General features: G+C 32.0%; 1 protein-coding gene across 7 annotated transcripts in view; it reads left to right on the top strand.

Moving 5' to 3' along the window:
* Positions 1 to 21029, top strand: part of LOC143232858 (uncharacterized) — a 175703-nt gene that overhangs the window by 16557 nt on the left and 138117 nt on the right. The window contains exon 2 of one of the 7 annotated variants that reach the window (XR_013017827.1): positions 18372 to 18580. The exons of the other annotated variants lie outside the window; for them this stretch is intronic. The gene's annotated coding sequence lies outside the window, so the exon portion shown is untranslated. Of the gene's footprint in view, positions 1 to 18371; positions 18581 to 21029 lie in introns of those variants that run through there. 7 annotated transcript variants of the gene reach the window in all.

The raw sequence follows: 21029 nt of genomic DNA, 5'->3' as shown, positions 1-21029 counted from the left end.
CTGAGCCTAAAGTGAGCGTAATGAACATTAAACCTAGCAGACTGTTGTAGCGACTATCTTCAGTCTTGCATAAGGGCTTGTAGACCGCTGTAAAGGAAAACAGTCATGTTTTTTATCAATGTAATGAATAGAAATTATGTACTCAATGTATAACACATGGAGATTAAATATTGTTACTCATTTGGATAACATTAAAATTAACAGTGTAGCTATAGTGACGGTTTAAAAGCAGGCGTTAAGCTTAGTCTAGTAACAGTGGTTTGGTAATAATAATAGGCAAGCCTTCCAGTTATAAACTTCTATTTATTATTGTACAGGATTAACTCTGACTAGAACGTTACAAGATTGCCGTGAGCGTTATTGAAATGATAAAGATTCATATATAACGTTCACAACATTATAAGTACCACATTTTGTTCTGCTTTATCAAAATATGTCAGTATACATTATGTTTTATTTTGTTTACGTTGTTTCTATTAGGGGGCATCAAAATCTAATGATTCTGTATGTGAAACTTTTTTGTTTTTTTTATCAGTACTATTACAATAAAATCGCTAACTATACGTTTTGTTTTTAAGCTCTGGACATGATTTGTCCCATAATTAATAAACATCAGTGGCATTTTGCATGAGTTCTTAAAAATTGACAACCCATTTATTATAAAGTTGGCAGAGATATTAACGTTTTATCGAAAAGATAATTATTAAGTAGTATAATTTTTATATATTCTTAATAATTTTTAGTTACATTAACACCAAAGGAAAACAATAAATCATTTTATAAAGAGTTGCAATGAAAATTAAAATTATGGGTAACTGCTTCTTCATGTGATTAAACAACCTGTTAATAGATACACAATACAAATGAAAATATAGTCTTTGATGGCACAAATCTTTCACACATTTACTTCATAATATTTTTAAAAAAGAAATATGTAAATATTTATATTACTATTGTCACATTAAAAGAAACTCAAGAACAAGGTAAAATATCATTTTTACCCTGAACTGGCATCTATGATTTTCGTGCCAAAGGTGACAAGAGGATGTAGCGGTTTATTCTCTGCAGCTTCCAGCTCTCTAAATCTCAGAAAGGAGAATAATTAACTATCTAACGGAAATGACAGAAATATATAAGATGAAGGACACGGTCGATGGCATGTCCTAATTTAACTTGGTATCCACACTTTCTTCTTGCTTCATGTCCTTGAAGTAATTTTAGGAAACTTTTTTTTCACTCAACAAAGTTATAAATGTACAGACGAAATAGACGTTTGGTTGGTTCTCTAACTAGCTGGAGTCCTGAAACTACCTAAAAGGTACGTTCATTCAATAGGTTAGTAATGGTATCTTTTGTATTTACTTTTTTCAGAATGATTAGAATTGACATGACGTTTAGAGCAATATGATGCTCTGTCCGAGAAACTGTCTCAAAAACAAAGAATAAAGGTAAAATAAGTTAATATAAAATGAAGTTCAGTGGAAAAGAACCACCTAATATTACCTTAACCTGTTCAGTGCCGTAGACGAGATAACTCGTCCAAGCCGATCGGTAACACAGTGCCACGGACGAATTAATTCGTTCTCAATAATAGCTTACTTTAATGCTAGATGTCAGCACCATACATGGATATGACCTACTTACAAATTGTTTCACTTTCGATCCAAAGTGGCGTCACGAAAAAGTTACAAAATGAAGAAGCATTAGAGTTGTATTGTAGCAGCTGAAATACTTGGCAGTCAACAGATTAAACCAGTTTAAAATATGTCATTGCTTAAACATCTCTAAGTGTTTATTACTTTTTCACAAATTGCATATAAATACAAATTCCCTAAATATAGCTGAAAGCAAAAGTTGAATTTTTGAAGTTGTTTTTAAACTTTTTTATTTTCTAAAGCTAAAAATAGCATTCAATATTATTTGAGACATTTCATATGCAGAAGCAACTTGCTTATTACATTTAGCCCTTCAAATAAATTCACAAGCCAAACGCACACAGAATAGTCATTTTTATCTGATTAATCATATCTCTCATCTTACAAACAAAGGTTAAGTTTGTTTGTTTGTTTTGAATTTCGCGCAAAGCTACTCGGGGGCTATCTGCGCTAGCCGTCCCTAATTTAGCAGTGTAAGATTAGAGGGAAGGCAGCTAGTCATCACCACCCATTGCCAACTCTTGGGCTACTCTTTTATCAACGAATAGTGGTATTGACCGTCACATTATAACGCCTCCACGGCTCAAAGGGCTAGCATGTTTGGTGCGACCGGGATTCGAACCCGCGAAACAAAGGTTAAGAGAGGAATAACTTCAATGTAGCGAAACATTGTTTAACTCTATTTAATGAAATGTAATTGATGGATAAAATAACCGTTTAAAAATATTTTCCAAATCTGTTTCTTCTTCTTTATGGTAAAGTCCCCCAGAGGCTCAGCGGTATGCAAACTTACAACGCTAAAAACCGGGTTTCGATACCAGTGGTGGGCAGAGCAAAGATAGTCCTTTGTGTAGCTTTGTGCTTAATTCAGAACAAAAACTTTACGGTAAAAAATAAAATAAAAAATTTTGAGGTATATTTAATTCTACCTTATTTCAGATGAAATTTCTGTTTTTAACAATAAGGGCATTAATATTCTAATGTATTGAATTACAATTAGTTTTCAAGCCCACAATAAAATACTCGAAAAAACTACAAGAAAATCTAAAATAAATTAAAGTTGTTAACGACATTAACAATATCCCGTAGTTTAAAGTTTTACTCAAAGAATTATTGTTTGTTTCATATAAAAAAGCTTCTATTTTTTATTGACTCTTCGACCTAATGCTTAGGCCCGGCATGGCCAGACAATTAAGGCACTCGACTCGTAATCCACAAATTACTTAGGATCGCAGGTTTGAATCCCTGTCACACTAAACATGCTTGCCCTTTCAGCCGTGGGGGCGTTATAATATTAGTAAGAAAGTAGCCCAAGAGTTGGTGGAGGGTAGCGATTAGTAGCTGCTTTTCCTTTAATCTTACACTGGTAAATGAGGGACCGCTATCGCAGATAGCCCTCGTATAGCTTTGCGCGAAATTCAAACCAAACCAAATGCTTATGTTGTTTGTAATTTGAATTGTAGGTTTTCGTATTGAAATTTATCTTACAATATAGCATACTTGAACCTATGTAAACATTTCTTGGTATTTCACTCTCTTTATATTTGTCAGGGACGCCTCATAAACAACAAAGGTGCTACTAAAATTGTCGCAACTCAAAGTTCAGTATTCAACCATCCATAAGATTCTTAAATTAGCAGTTGTGCCAAAAATATTAGTTCCTCTCGAAAGAAATTCTTAGTGACTATTGTTGTATGCTCGCGCCAGCTAAACTTAAGTGAAAGTTTTTAATGCATTATATCTTAGTTTTGCATATTAAAATAAAATTTGTTGACTACCAACTGACAAGAATAACTCCAGCATTTACAGTAAAGATCCTTGTAATGAATTTAGAGATTACTATTTTAGAACATTAAAGTTTAAATAGGAAGTACACAGATGTCATTATTCAACCATCTTACCTAGTCTCTTCTCAATTGAAAGGAACGCTAATTAGCTAAGATAGTGTTCTCACTGAGGTTTCCCAGTAAAATTATCATAGAAGCTCCCATTCTATATAAAATTGTATAACCTAGTGGCGCCTTATTACAATGTATGAGCTCTGTATTTAGGTAGAAACAAAATGATCACCCGTATTGTAATAAACAGTTACTGTCAATAATATGAATAATAATGTTGTCCTAATATTTAGTCAAGATTTATATTTAACATATTAAACATATCACTTTAATATGTAGTTACCATTAAGTTGTTTCTATTATATTACACTAAGACTATAAACAAATTTAAAAAAGTTAATCGTTAGGTTAGTAACTATAGTTTATAGTTAAATTAATGGTGATCTATTATTATTATTATTTGTCAAAAAGCGATACACGACGCGTTATGCCCAACAATTGTAAATTTGACTGTAATATGCGATAGAATTTTTAAAGACTAATATTTTAAGCATTTTAACACCCATTTCAAACTTTTATACACATTGTTTATTTAATCACTGTTAAGTTATTAGTTTGAAGTTAAATTTATATTCTAGATTAATGTGTAATTTTTCGAATATGAATGAAAACGCTTTTAGATCTATCCCAGGAAGCTCTAAACGTTGTGGGGGGTGCTGCAATTTGAAACAAAAAAATATATATAGTGTTTTATTTAGGGAAAGTTTAGATAAATTTAACAATAAAAAAGATGACAAAAACATTACTTTTTTAGTGCATGTTGTGTGTTTTTTCGTACCACAGCCACGTCGGGCTATTTGCTGTGTACCCCGATTTTAGCTTTGGAAATTTGTAGACTTAGGACTGTCCCAGCGGGGTACTACTTGTTTAGAAATAATAAACTAATTGTCCAAAGCAGACTATAAAATATATTTTTGGCAATATTTGCTTCATAGTTTATGACTGATGGTAACATCAAGAAGATCGAGACTTAGACTATTTAATTTAGTTTAGTTTGTAGCTTATTTGAGATATATTTAAAGCAACAAAAGTACAATAATCTATAATGGGATGTTTTGCTTCCGGTTGGTAAGACTTTGGATGATGAATTAACGTGAAATTTATGAAAAAAAAACATAATAGAAAATATTAACATTCTAGAATTATATAGATAACCTAACGATCTTTAAAAAAACTACCTTTAAAAGATAGAATGAAGACATAAAACTACATGAAAAAATATAATTTGTATACTATAAAGTTGGTAATACGCAAAATTGCTGTTTTAATTTATTCAGGGTATAAGGTTCGTTATTATTATTTCCATTTGATAGGATATTAGATTCTTCTTCTTAAATACATAGCTTTAATTTAAAAGCATGGCAATATCAGATGCTATACACAATTCTGAATTTCACTAAAACGCATTGAACATTCTTAACATTGTAAAAAGGAATGTTACTACATTGTTAAATATTTCACAATATAATAGATGAAAGAAAACTGAACCGTATCAGTAAGTGCAAAGTATGCTTTAAAAAAAAAATACACGTTGCGTAGCTTACAACCGTTCGAGTTTCTCTTTAATTTACGAAAGTTTAATGTTGTTTTGTTTACACTTTTCACAAAGCTGCTAAGTCGTCCCTGATTTTTTTATATAATATCGAAAATGCAGAAAGGCAGTGATAACACCCACAACCAACTTTTGTCTACCTTTATTAGACTGAATATTGTGGTCTATATTTTACTACAATTTACAGCTTTTACATTAAGCAAGATTAGTTTTTAGAAATGGTACCACGTTTCGATAGAAATATACTTTATCAATAAATAAACTCGAATATAGTACTGGGGTATTCTACTGAACAGTGGTGTTTTACATTCAAAAAGCAAATCTTAATTTGTTCAATTATCTACATTTTAAAAAGCTGAAGAGAGAAACGTATAGTTAAAATAATTAGATAATTTAGTGCAGTTTTATGTTGTTATTATGCAGCGCCCTTACTATTGCTCATGATGTATTTTGACGTAATACCCATATGCTTCGTGAAATAACGTTTAAGGTATTTTTAGTACTTGCACTAAATTATGAATATTGAACATAATGCAAAATGACAATAAAGTGAATTGTTACATCTGTAATGCTCGTAACAAGTAATTATGTTATACATTTACTACCTGTAAATGATACCCCTCTTAAGGAATTAATGTCAGAAATACGTAAAAAAAAACATAATTCAATTATAATTGTCATGGTAGTATTAGGACTAATATTTTTAGCAGTTCATTTTTCATAAGATAAGTACAATTAATTATAACTACAATTCGTCAACTTAGAAAAAGCGTTCACACCATAACAAGGCATTTATTTATAATAAGGTGTATACATTTCTCTTGATATTTCACCTCATACACCAGATTAATATAATCTTACTCCACTTTTTCACTGTAAAAGAAAGTAAATTCTAGAAATTTCTCGTGATCATTCTTTTTTAAAAAGGAGAAAATATAACTTCAGGAAACATGTTAATAGAATTTACAGAAGAAAAACACACATATTTGAGCCAGTTTTTAAGACTATAATTTTAAAAGTGGTACGACTGATTTAATGAATTTGAAAAAAAAATCTTAAGATTAAATTGTGGAATTATATAAATGCCACTATTTTTAGAAAACAATTAGCCAATATTTCAGAACAAGTCAAACTAAATAACCAAAATACATTACTGGGAAAGATTATATGAATATGGCACCAGATGGCTCTGTTTACTGTATATCTTGCTTAAAAGCCTCTTATCTGCCAAAACCAGACATATTATAGATAATTCTCCTATATAATCAGCCACAGTGTGGCGCCGTTACGAAAGATTGGTGCCAAGTTGAATGAATTTCTGCAGTTAGGAATGTGCAGCTAAAACAGTTGGATAAAATACTGAATTATGAACGTTCTATTTTGACCTGAGTGAACAGCTGTAAACAAGAGTTACATATTTATTGTTCTAGAAATTAAAATATTGGCAACTGGTAAAAATATAATCTATAGATGTATTAATTACATTCAATTTGAACTAAAGCCTTTTAAACTCCATGAACAATGAAAACATATAAAGCACATGAATTGGAAGGTTTTCTTTAGAATATATTTTGCTCAACGTTGTTTACTTTCCTTAGAAAGTACGTTTATATTATTCCTATGAATGTAAATTGTTAAACAAAATAATAACAAGTACTGAGAAGCTATAACTCCAAAAGAAATTATAAAATTTTTGACGTTGTAAAAATTGAATTTCATTGAATAGTGATATCTGGCGATGATAAGTATAATGCAAAAATGTTTCTATATAAAATAGTACAAAATTGATATATTATTTCTGTTGTGTGCAGCAATTGTTTTAAACGAGATAACAGCTGATGTGCTATTTAATAAAATGTAACTTTTTCAACAACATACACCCCCCAGTGGCCCAGCGGTATGTCTGCGCAATTACAATGTGGAAACTGTGTTTCGATACCCTTGGTGGCAGAGCACAGATAATCTATTGTGTAGCTTTGTGCTTTATTACAAACATACAATTAAATCAACAAACTTAACATGAAGACCTCGTAAGCCACTTATTTAAATTAGTAATCAACGAATTGAATTAATAAGATTAAATCTTTGTATTTTTTTACCTACAAAACATTTTTCATTCTGCTTTAAGCAAATTACTACCAAAATTATAAAACGTCTTGCAAATCAATACTGTTAGATTTTGCATCTCATACTTGCGAGCTCAAGCATTGACTCTGATTATGTTCGAACAAATATTTTATTTGATTAAAACATGTCTTTAAAGTTACGTATAAGAGTTTTTAGGTAGAAAAGATTACTCATGAACTACATATTCATCATGTTAAAAAAGTCATAGATTAAAGAAATCAATTTAACACAAAAAACATATTTTATAATCTGAGCGAATTTAAAATGTGGATCTTTTACATCAGGGGCAAACGGTAATAAAACTAACGAAAAATGGTAAGGTATTGTTGTTCTTCAGAGCTGCATCTTTGAAACTAATCGCCATTTTAATGTCTCAAACTTATGTAAGAAAAAGTAATTCTGGACCCCACAACTTCATTTCCTAAAACTCCCAGGAACAAACTTAAAGAGTATAATAAAATTGATGAAAACATCTTCCCTTGATTGATAACCAAATAAGCTTAACTAGGAGGTTTTATCTGTCCTTAACAAACTTATACTTTGTAATCCTGACTGGCCATACGTAAACATATTCTTAAAAAGTTTTTCGTTAATTTTAGCCACTATTTAGAAGACAGTTCTCATACACGCTGCACCAACTCGATCAAGGACATTTTCTATTGTCTTCTTTGCATATACATTTACATTACCTGTATTTTATGAAAACTGCTCTAAACCAATTTAAGGGCAGCTAACTCTTCATTAAAAATTAACTAAGTCAAAATTATATCACTGCTAAATAATGTTGAATTTAATAAGCAACATTAATTTCAGACACTAAATATTATAGTGGGTACGAAGATGGTTACTCCCCTTGGTCGATATCTTAGTGTACATAAATTCAACATATAGAACATTAATGTTTTTGTTAAAAAATGTTGCCATCTCCTTCATTACAAACAAAATGTTTCTCATCGTTAAGCTTCAAGTCCTCGATATCCACTACTGAAAAGGAATATACGAAATGACATAGCAACAGAAAGAAAAAGCATGATGCAAACAACCTTTAAGGATTTTCAAATTGGTAAACAGTAATAACTATCATCATACAGCGAAAAACTGTTTACTATGTTTTATAAATAAAGAATTAGGAATACTATCCGACACTGTTATATCATGTTAAGGTGAAACATTAAGGTGAAAAGTATTCTGATAAGTACAAAAAAACAAAACTTTCTACCGCAGTGTACTGTCAGAAAACTACGTAATTACTCTATACTACAATGTAATATTACAAAATAAACATAATTACTCTATACTGCGTGTACTATCAGAAAAAAAACAACACGAAATTACTATGTACTACAGTGTACTATTAGAAAACAAACATAATTACTTTATACTACAGTGTACTATAAAAAAAACAAGCACAATTACATTTGACTACAAGGAATTATCAGAAACAAGCACAATTGCTCTCTACTACAGTGCACTATCATAAAACTGATGTAGTTACTCTCTACTAGAGTGTACTATCAGAAGACAAGCACAATTACACTTAGCTATAGTGTGCTACCAGAAAACAAACACACTGGGTCTCTACGACAGTTTATTCTCAGTTCTGGAAGCCAGTGACATCTACTTCCTAATTTCTTTGTATATTACATTAATGAAGGAGGTAAAGTCAAAAAGTGTTTTCTTGCTCAACACAGAACAGTAACATTTACCTCACACAGTGTAACACACTTAACAATCAGTGTGTGCGCTGTATCAAAACGACTCATAGAGAACTGTCAGCAGTGAATAAAAAGACATTTCTGTTGCATATTGTTTCAGTCAGACAAACATTCTGTGAATAAAGTAGCTGTCCTTGGTCTAGGCCCCGACATTAAATCCAAAGAAAATAAACATATTAAAGAGGCTAACTGATCTATCAATTTCAATACTGTTTGTTTGTTTTTGAATTTCGCACAAAGCTATTCGAGGGCTAACTGTGCTAGCCGTCCCTAATTTAGCAGTGTAAGACTAGAGGGAAGGCATCTTGTCATCACCACCCACCTTAACCCACTTTCAATACTTTTTACTTTAAGTCACTAATCTTAATTCTCAAATCATTGACCCTCTAATTTGTATTTATTCTCTATAATTACGGGCCCGGCATGGCCAAGAGTGTTAAGGCGTGCGACTCATAATCCGAGGGTCGCGGGTTCGAATCCCCGTCGCGCCAAACATGCTCGCTCTTTCAACCGTGGGGGCGCTATAATGTGACGGTTAATCCCACTATTCGTTGGTAAAAGAGTAGCCAAAGAGTTGGCGGTGGGTGGTGATGACTAGCTGCCTTCTCTCTAGTCTTACGCTGCTAAATTAGGGACGGCTCGCACAGATAGCCCTCGAGTAGCTTTGTGCGAAATTCAAACAAACCACTATAATTACGACGTACTTTTCTCTCTACTTATTTACAAAACATGTAAATTCATTTTTGTGTTGTTACTGTCTAGGTGCTTTTTAGATTTTTTATAACTTTAAATATTTGATATATTTTAATTTTAGGTATTTTTTGTATAAAAACCCTATCCAAATTTTTCTGAATACTGTGTACTTTGTAATAAGTTCTAGTTCGCTGGCTACTTTTCAAATTTTCTGTCATGTATCTATTTTTAATATTTTGTTATATATTTCCTTACCCTGTATTGTTACTTTTTTATCTATTTTCTTTCTTTTCACACCCTCATTGAAAGTCACCATCATACATGAAGTTCGATGTTGTGTGATAAACAGTGATGTCCCTGAAGATCACTAAATGACCTTTTTTTGCACATCGTATTTTTTAATTCGCTTCTGGAAAAGGAATATCTGTTTACGAAATCGCTCGAAATATCAGGTGTTTAAACCTGCGCGTTATTTATTTCAATCATACGTATCAGTAAGTCTAAAAAATACTAATTTTTATTAAGGTTCGAAATGTTGTAGAAACACGGGCAGTTGCTTATGATTAAAAAAAATGTTTCAATACAAAGAAACAGATAATACAGAATTGAAAAACTAGTTTCACCTACTTCAAACTTTAAAGTTTTAGAGCTGTGTGATTTTTCTTAATTATAGTACATACTTTTATTCTTGCTAGTGTTATTTGGAATAGGACTTACACAAAGTGAAACAAATAATATGAGAGTCACAACAGAAGATATTTGATTTCTCTCTCTTGCAAAAGATTTTGACAAATATGAGATTAATTCTTACATTTGACTTCTAGTGTTATTATATGTAGGTTGAAAGGGAACGAACTATTGATTTCAGGTTAAACTAGATTCATTCATCTGGGAGAAATAGAATAATAAATAAGAAAAGAGTGAGGAAATAAAGTATTGTAAACTATTTATTGAAGTATTTATTAAAAAACGAAGTACTTAAGCGAACGTAAAACGAAATACCACTTATGAAAATACGTGCTGCAAATTCGTTATAAATTTACTTTTTTCTGGTACTAAATTACAGTGGTTAAGAATGTTACATCAAAATAAGTTTGAAAGTTTAGCAAACTGAAGGTTGTATCATCACAGACTCAAAGATTGATTTCCATCAAACTCATAGAGTAATGTAACAAGAGATGAGTAGCAACAAAGTAACTCTCATCATAACAGAATCATGTTTGTGCTAAGATAATAAAATACAGATTAATGCAATGTAAGCAGATGTAGTAACGCACTTACCTTGTTAGGTGTACATGACTCATATGTATGTTCTTCCACAGCTAGCTTTGCACAAGTGTTTGCTAGAGTAAGTAGACACAAATAATGCATGCAAAATAAACTACAACCTCACACTGAGCGTAGATCGCTAATTATCAACAATATTCACAACTGCTACCTTAACACCAACTATTTAGAAATAGTAATAACTAAATGAAATAGCACTATATGTACTATGCGAGTAGGTTTCAGCTAAGTATAAAAAACAGTAGAATTAATCACTAGTACTGTATAAATAGGAACACCTACCATGATAATCGTCCATTGTCAAAACTTGCTGAATAATGTAGAACAATAAGGACTCGAGTAACAATATGTAACAGTAATGTCAGGAAAGTTTTATGAGGTATTTTTTTAATTAATGCCCTAGAAAATGCAAGTGTACGCTGGAAAAACACCGAATTTTTGGATGGCGGAAAATAAAGGACTTAGATGTCGAATTAAGTTTAAAATTACGCTCTCAGTTTTTTTTTTTGCACAATTCCTGTGCAATCTCACACTACAGTAGATGTCACTGCAATAATTTTACAATGGAGTCATAACAGTGATTTGTAGCTTGAGTAAACTAGCAGCTGTAAATCTCTAACCTTGTTTGCTTGCCTTTTTGTAATCCTTATTAGAATATTGTAAAATTCTCGATTTTTTAATTGCCTTGTATGTTGGCTTTTTAATGCGTAGCAATGGACTAATATATGTCGAAAATAATTTTCACTTAACACGTATAAAGTTTTGTCTCTAAAAAATCAGTCATTCCAAATAAATCAAGTAAGTCTAAAACATCATTTTAAATAAAGCTTTGTGTTTTTTAAAGTAATTATTTACTGGACCATGTGGTTTTGTACTTGAGGTTTCGTGTAAACAAACACGTGTCAAGTACAAAAGAAACATCTATTATGTATTTATAACCACATGAGTCAACTTTGAAAAAAAAAAGAATCAGCTTTTAAGCAGTTCATGAACATTTGCAACACTTCATGTATAGTATATCTATTTAGGTTTTGGTACAAAATACCCAGTACAGGGTGTCCTAAAATAACGTTTACACTCTTTGGATCATTATAACTTGCCATGTTTATTGATTTTAACAATGAAACAAGATACATATGATAGCCAAAGGATTTATATAAAGATTTAATACTGAAATCAAGAGAAAAATAACAAATAAAATTCTTCCCAAGGAAAACTCTCCTTGGTTGAAATTGTAAAATGTCACAATTTGCTTGCTTCACTTCAGGTGTTCAAACTGAAATGCGTTCTGCTCCAGACACATCTCATAACGGAAAGAAATAGAAGTGCACACATCAAACACCATCTCATCTAGTATTAAAGCACATTGTTCTTCAATTGCAACTCTCAAATCGTCAATTGTTGCCCTTTTTGTGCTGTAAACTTTGTCTTTCAGAAACCTCCACAAAACGAAATCCATTGGTGTCAAATCTGGTGATCTAGCAGGAAATTCTACACTTCCTCTTCGTCCACTCCATCTGTCTGGCATAGATGCATCCAGATACGCTCTCACGTCGCGATGGAAGTGGGGAGGAGCGCCATCCTGCTGGAAGAAACACTCTTCTTCTCCAAACTGTTCTTGAATGCGTGGCATGGCAAACTCTTGTAGCATGTTGAGATAATTCAATCCTGTTACGGTGTCTTGGAAAAAGAATGGTCCGATGAGTTCCCTAACGGAGAGACCACACCACACAGTCACTCCAGGCAAATTCAAGTGATGTTCCTCTGTAACATGTAGATTTTCTGTTGCCCAGTAGGTGCAGTTATGTCGATTTATTGAGCCATTCAGCTAAATGTTGTTTCGTCACTCCAAACAATTTTGAGTGGAAATTCATCATCGCCTGCACATCTAGCAAGATACCATTCACAGAACTTAACCCTTCGATCAGGGTCATCTTCATTCAGAGCGTGAACAAGTGATGGGATGAAACTTTTGAATTGGGAACGCTTCAAAATGCGATGAACGCTGGATTTAGGGATACCTGTTTCACGAGACAGTTGGCGCACTGATTTTCTTGAAGAATTCAGAACATTATCAATGACCTCTTGCTCTCTTGTTGGGCTTGTTGATGATCTTTTTCGACCGGAGCGACCCTTTCTCATATGGTAGAGAGTTCCGTGTTCATCAAACTTGGCGATGATGCGTGAAATGCTGGGGCGAGATGGCGCATCCATATGGAACTTTCTAGTAAAACGTCTTTGCACTTCAGCTTTGTTTTCGACTTTCCAAAAAGTTTGGAGATTGAATATTTTGTGCTCGATTGTAAACTGATTATCCGCCATCCTTGGACACAAGTCAAGTGTGAAACAAAAGAAAGGGTTTATTAGCTATAAACAGTCAAAGAGTGTAAACGTTATTTTGGAACACCCTGTATATGTCGTTGTGGGCTTGTGAAACAACAATAACAACAATAATATTAATAAAAGAGAAATTTTGATTTTGTGTACAATCGTGAAATCATTTATTTTGCATATTGCCCCCAGAACCTTAATTTAAAACAAACAAGCAAACAAATTCTGCCAATAATCAACGTTTGTGTGTTCTGATTTATTGAAAAGGAAAGTTATGTGTTGTTTCGTGAATACGTCTGACAATAGTGTTGTTTTAAGAATAATTCTGCGTTTAAGTATGTTTTTTATTCGAATATTCTATGAGAGTATTAAGCAAATTCTTGTGTGGTCCTTATTATGAACCACTATTGTGGTTTATGATGGAAACAATGTATACCAATATTTCCTTAACCTGATGAGTGTTATTGATCGGCTTTCGTTATTTAGAAAAAAAACATGTTAACTGTTTAACAAAATAGGTATTTATTGAACTTTCGGAATCTGTCACAGAAGACTTAGATTCACGATCTTAGAAGCTATGGAATAGAAATTCATAACATCACTTGTGTTTACGCTATTTTAATGAAAAGTAACATTAATAAATACTCTAAAAAATGTAAACCTCTCTTTAATTAGATGTATCAATTGTATATTTATAGTTTTTAAAGTTTTAAAATATGATTGCAGAACATGAAAGTTTTAAGTTTACCAAATTTGAAGAAAAATTTTTCGTTTAGTATTTCTGGAATATGTTAGTTCTGCACTAGGAATTTGGATTTCGGTGATGACAAGGCAAATCCATTAAATACGAGCCTAGCATGGCCAGGTGGTTAGGGCACTGGACTCGTAATCCGAGGGTCGCGGGTTTGAATCCCCTTCACACCAAACATGCTTGCCCTTTCAGTCGTGGGGGCGTTATCATGTTACGGTCAATCCCATTATTCGTTGGTAAAAGAATAGCTCAATTAGGAACGGCTAGCGTAGACAGCCCTTGTGTAGTTTTGCGCAAAATTCAAAAGAAACCAAACTAAACCTGTTAAACACCACTTTAATCTATAGATGTTTTATAACTATTAAAATTAATATCTTATTATGGATTATGAATTATAGGGTGCCGTTCCTTGAATATTATGGACGGCAGCAGATAACTTAGTAGATTTGCCATGAAAATCTCTAAAGCTTGTCAAATCTCGTAAATATCACTGGGATTACAGCCGAAAATATCGTGAATAGCGATAGTACCTAAATAATAAGACAATGCATTTTAACCTTCATAAGTAGGAACGTAAGGAAGATATATTTAATTAGGTATACTAATTATACGGTTGACTTATAGTTTCGCTCTAAGTAGCTAGTTTGCTACGATTTTTTTGTTTTTGTTTCTTTAGTTTGTTTCTATATATCTGCCTTTACTACTTATATTTTCATCGAGATAGTTTTATGTCACTTTGCTCTAAGAAGAAAAAAAAGTGTTTTCTTGTGCGTTTACCATACAACCAGGATCTATGTTTTTTCACCACATCAAGTGTTCTCTTCACAGCAACAATATACCTGAAGAAATCTTTACATAACATCGTAGAGTGTTATTTTTAATAAAGATTACGCCTCTTAGATTAGTAAACTTGATGTTCCCAAGTTGCCAGCAATCCTTCATCAGAGTGCTCAGTTGTATAGAACAATTAATGACGTTTTATGAGTTGTAAATCCAAAAGCAACATTTTTGTTTATGATGAAACCGCCATTTTTTCTTAACTATTTTATCTTTTCAAAGAAAACATTCTACAGTTCGGTACTGTTTTTTTATTTATAGTTTGGTTCACCCTGCTTCTGCTATCATAATTTCACGATTTCTTTACACGTATAGAAATAGCTTTTAAAACAAATACTATGAATCACTTTACATTTGTCGACTTTAGAGCTGTATAACAATGCATTCGATGTGAAAACAGCTTTATGTTAAAATATACATCTTATAATGTATATAATTACAGTTAATTAATTCTTCTGTATTAGACAAAATTGAAAGAAAAACAGCAATAGAAATTCTAACAGCTTATGACAAGATTCCGGCTGACAGTCAGAATCATAAACACTTCACTTTCTTATTCCTATTAGGAAGTGATTTATACTAATGTAAATGTCATAAACTGTTGCTTATAAAGGGTGATCAATAAATTCTATATATATATACGTACTTAGAAATAGGATTTATTTTCCAGTACCACCCTATTACGTTATTCCTTTGCATCTTTCGGTTTTGTATGTTTTCTCCCTCATCTTCACATTTTCTTCTCTCTTCCTGCTATCGTTGAACTCCCGTCCTTTATATTCCTTTCTTAAACCAATGTAAAACCGTTTCTGACCTTGCGCCTGTCTCATATATATATATCGGATTACAGCGCTTAATAACAATGGATGAACCTATTGTCTGCACACCAGTTACACTTACAAAGGCAGCTACTATACTCACTCATTCTAGTTATTTCCTAATTAATCAAAGTACTGTAATCTTCTAATTCTTTAGAGAATGACCAAAGGCCGGTTACTTTCTCACACTCTCTAAACTTCAATCTATATGCATACAATTTTATAACAACAACTGATTTAAAATACATAAATATATATATATATTATCCTTGACTTTATTTTGCTTCCTCCCATACATTCATCTCAACATCTACTTTAACTGCGTAAAGTACGAGTATGGAACTCTACCACTCTTGCTAAAGAAGCAAAATCCTTGAGATAATTTATCTCTTCTTACTATTTAATATAGCATTTGTGTCTGTTTAAATTGTCTCCTACGCATTAACGACATGGTCTGCAGCAGTACCAATTTTTGGTACCAAGTAAAACTCAAACGAATTTATCTGTAAACTTAAGTATCATCACAGGAATTTCCTACTTTCAGTTTGTTTTTGTTTTAAATGTAGAAGCATCATTTAGCAATTATATATTCTGTCAATCATTCTTTACTAATTATACATTTAATTGATGTTAAGTTTACAAGTTTATAAAAGTAATTTTTATCAAGTCGTTTATTTGAGCCTCAGCATTGAAACTGAATTTTACGTAAAAGCTCCATTAGACTCAACAAAATTATGTATATAATTATAAATGATCAATATTTAGAAGCGTCAAACTGACTTATTTTGCTTTTTTATAAGTTTCAAAGTCTCATCTAATCATTTATTTTTTATGAAACATAAAGAAACCTTAACTACACTCAAAAATGAAACAAATACTCAGAAATGTCCAAAAGTAATATTTAGTGTCAGGGTAAAATATTATAAAACATGAAAACAGAAACCACAATATAAAGCAGAAAAAACATTTTTGATCTAAAGATAATTTTTTCCGTTATGTGATTCCGTTTCTTTTCGAAATTTGTATTAATATTATTTTTCAAAGTTATTAAAAAACAAAAGTCTACCTTTAAAACACAAATATAAAATTTAACATTATTTTTTTATCCTTCAGTAGTTTATATCATGTCGAAACAAACAAGTAACCTCATCAGAAAGTTAAGATTTACATGTCGTTTGTCCCTTCGTTGGCAAGTAGTACGTTTACGAATTTACAATGCAAAATAAATCCGGGGTTCAATTTCTCGCAGTGTAACTTTGTGATAAAACAAACATTTCTTATTTATTTTATATAATTCTTTTCTAATATATATGCATTTTAAATTCACCTGTCCGTCTTATTTGTATATGAACTATGTGTAATATTACTTTACACAATGTTTTTAACAATCTTAGAGAAAAATCCTGTATAAGATAAGAGAAAACTCGATATTTTTTCTGTATGTTTAAAGGCATTTCCAGTTAAAGGAATTGTTTTACTTTTCTTAACATAACTCAACCTAAAGTGTATAATATATTCAAAATATGTACTGTAGTGACCATTTAACCACCTTGTTTATAATATCACTCGATGTGAACACAAAAATATACACAATCTCAACATGGGATTGACCATGTATGAAGGTCAATACTTGTTGTTGTTTGATATTAAGCACAATGATACAAAGGGTTATCTTTGCTGTTCCCACCACTTTCTAGCGCTTGAAGTCCGCAGACGTACTACTGTGTCGCTGGAGGAAGAAGGTCTATACATTAGCTCAGGAGGTTAAAAACGAACAAAAAAAAAGAAATGATAGAAGTTATCAAATTCATATCAAACTGTGTGTGTAGGTGGATTTCATTCCATTTTGTGTAGTTCAGTAACATGCAACCATGAACTTGTATGAACCAAACATCATCTTTTATGTAATGATTGGCACAAGGATGAGTATCTTGGCCTTACAATCCCTTCTTCTACCAACAGTAGTATTCTGTGTGGTGACCTTAGATATGTACTATTGCTCTTTACCGCAATTTTCACTGAAGAAAGCTTAATGTCTCAATACTGTCTCACATCTCCATTCTTTCTAAAGTTCATCAGCTGTGCACGACTGATAAATGTTTGTAGAAGAAACGAAAATATTTGCTTAATGTATAGCATGGATTTATTACAGGTGTGCTTGTGGCTTGGTAAAAAATTATCTTGTTGAATCGAATATGTGAGTGGATAACTGAGTTGAAATATATTAGAATCCATTCCATACAAATACAGTTTCTATAAGAGATGTAGCGGTGTCAGTCTTTTAGCTTCACAATATACGTATTTAATTTTGACATTTTTTCTCAGTTCTTTAGATATTTAGTTCGCCACTACAGCTATAGCCTTTAAATACTTCACATCCTTTAGGAAAACATGAAATATTTAAAGCGTTTTATAACAGGTGAGATTGTAAGAAAATACCCATATTTTTTTTACAAATACTTAAATATAAGTATACTTATCCAATATGACGACATACTTTCATTTGATACATTGCAGAACTCAATCATATCACATTTATTATTTCGTCTTTCGTTCGATTACGCGCTTTGAAAATAGTTTGTAAATACAATTATTTCACATATATTCTGAAAGTAAATGTATAGAAATGTATAGGGAAATTTTTAATTTAGCTGAAACAGGCTGCAGTGTTTCGATTACAAGCTTTTTAACTTTCTTCTATCTCCAGGATCTGTGACTGTTAAGTGGCTGTGGCGTAGCTTGATTCTTTTCTTACTCGAATCAAGATTTTCCATCACAAGATCGATATGACTCAATACCACGGTTATTTCTTTTTTAGAACGTTGAAATGTCGTACTTTGCATAACTTATAACCATATTGTAGTGTAGCTTCGTGTCAAAATGTCCCATTATATGTAAACTTTCCTAGAATATATCAGACTTAGGCATTATGTGCATTTGCGATTTGTATTTCTATTTCTTGAATTTCTTTAATTCTTATGAATATCGATGTAATTGAACTTTACAAGTTTTATTTTTATTTCAGTTTTTTTTCTTTACATTTCGTACAACACACCGTGAAACATTTTGTCATTTTGTTTTGTAGAATAATAGATAAATAGTCAATTTTGTTAAAAGGCGATTCAGTGGAGTTGGAAGACTAGATTAACTTTTATAAAAGTTGAACGTGAAGGCTCAATATTTCAAAATTAGTTACATTATCTATCTAATTCACACAAATGTTTGATATAAAAACAAAAAAGAAGTTGTTTTTACTGTGAAGGTAGGCATGAATCGTGTTTTACAGAAAAGATACATTGTGACCAAGCTAATCGCTAGACCACTTTAAATCCTACTGAAAAGAAGATACATTAATTGAAATGTAGTAGTAGAATTTATTGTAAGACGACCATCTTAGATTTAAATGAAGGTTTTACCAATAAAAGTGAATGTTATGAGAAAACAAAAGGCTTATATACGTGTGACACTTCTATTTAAAACAAAGATATATAAAAATTTTTAGCAATTGAAAAAATACATCGAAATGTGGTTAAAAGGCATTTTACATAAGGTTAGGCGAAACGTCCATAATCCAATTCATAATAGCTGCAATTTAAAGTCAGTTTTGCATTTAGCAGCATAATTTAAATTTATTATTCAAATGTTCCCTGTATGGATCGAGAAGGCCATGCGCAAAAAGAGTGGGCACGAGAGAGAGACGATGACGAACAGTGTGTCGCCCCTACAAGGGAGTGTATTATCTTAAACCATCCATACTTGTGTTGACATGGTAAGCTAGAGCTACTTCTCTCTTACGGCCTATTTGAACTTTTCTGTAGTTGATCCTTGTTTGAAATATAAAAGTGAAATTCCTTGAAATATTTGCTTTGTAATCATAAAAAAGGTCATCAAGCTTATCCAAGATCAAAGATAATTAAAAACAAATTCAGTCATGCTTTGCTCATTTACGTAGTCGTTCATTCACCACTGTGTTTATGCACAAGCTCACATGAATAACAGTTATGTAAAATTCAATAACAGATGTATATTGGAAAACTGGATTAACTTTTATATATAAAGTGATGGCCGTTTTAACGAAGGAGGTCTCACTTCACTTCTTCTCTACTTTATTGTGGTAAAGGAGTTGGCGATGGGTGGTGATGACTAGCTCGTTAGTGCAAATATATGGTGGTTTAACACTAAGAATCTTGGATTTCGCTACATGCTATACGGTTTACAAGCCATAGTTTGAATTTTTAATGTTCTGAAATTTGATGTCGTTGTAACCGTTATAAACCACTCAGCGTATTGAAAATTTATTGAAAGAAGTATAATAAAGTATTCAAGAGAACCAGTATCCTTTTATATTTACACTGACTGGCCACTGTATTAATATTTCCACTTCTTATAGGGATATCTCACGTTCAATCACGAGCGACATAGACTCCACACTATGCTGCAGTTGAGATGAGTACTAATTGTACCAACAAGCACTTAACCCTCATGTGGCCTTTGGCTACTTTAAAGGAGGTAGAGAATAGTTCATTAAATATTTTACTGGTGATATTTTGGCTATACACTGTTTTACCGATTCTCCATATTTTGCTACTTAACTTTCCATCAGTCTGAAAAACTATGACGATTGTCTATATCTGCTTCTATTACCTTACTGGTGCAGAGAAGGTCGATATCCTTCGAGTAAAGGTGTTCCAGGTTTCATAAGGAATTTTTATTGTTAGCTTTTCAACTTCCTTATTTATCTTTACATTTATATGGTCTGACACATATATCCTGTTGATACCATGCAGTTTTGTTGTTTTCTATCATCTATATTGAGATCAAACACTTCGAATGTTGTACTTTAATGATTGCGAGTCAGTTCCAGTTATCATGTTGCCAGCAATGTTTATTTGTAATACATTGCTCTTTGCAAGTTATAGAAGATTGTGCTGCTTTTGGGAAGCCTGAATGGTTCATACCTTTATCTACTAGTGCTCATTCTCTGAATTTTTTCTCTAAGCTTATTTACATATATATCAGTGTCACCAAAGTTAACTGTGAAACGACAAACAATAATAGAGTTTCACTGCGTAGTCGAGGTGGAATCACTCTCTATAAGGAGAAGATCAACCGATGATGGAGGAAGCATTTTGAACAGATTCTCAATCGCTACCTAAATGTCGACAAAGATGCTGTGCTTCAGAACATCCCACACCAGCCTTTTCAAGACACCCTCAGCGAAATCACGACTATAGAAGAAGTGAAAAGCACTATTATGAAAACGAAGAACAACAAAAGCTGTAAGGAATCGACATCATTCCAGCTAAAATCTTCAAAGAGGGGCAATTTTGATCCAACAACCGTTCCACCAGCTAATCACCAAAAT

Source organism: Tachypleus tridentatus, chromosome 11 (assembly GCF_004210375.1).
Source record: "Tachypleus tridentatus isolate NWPU-2018 chromosome 11, ASM421037v1, whole genome shotgun sequence".
Taxonomy (NCBI): Eukaryota; Metazoa; Arthropoda; class Merostomata; order Xiphosura; family Limulidae; genus Tachypleus; species Tachypleus tridentatus.
The sequence above is the reverse complement of the archived record's forward strand: the minus strand, read 5'-3'. Positions and strand labels throughout refer to the sequence as shown.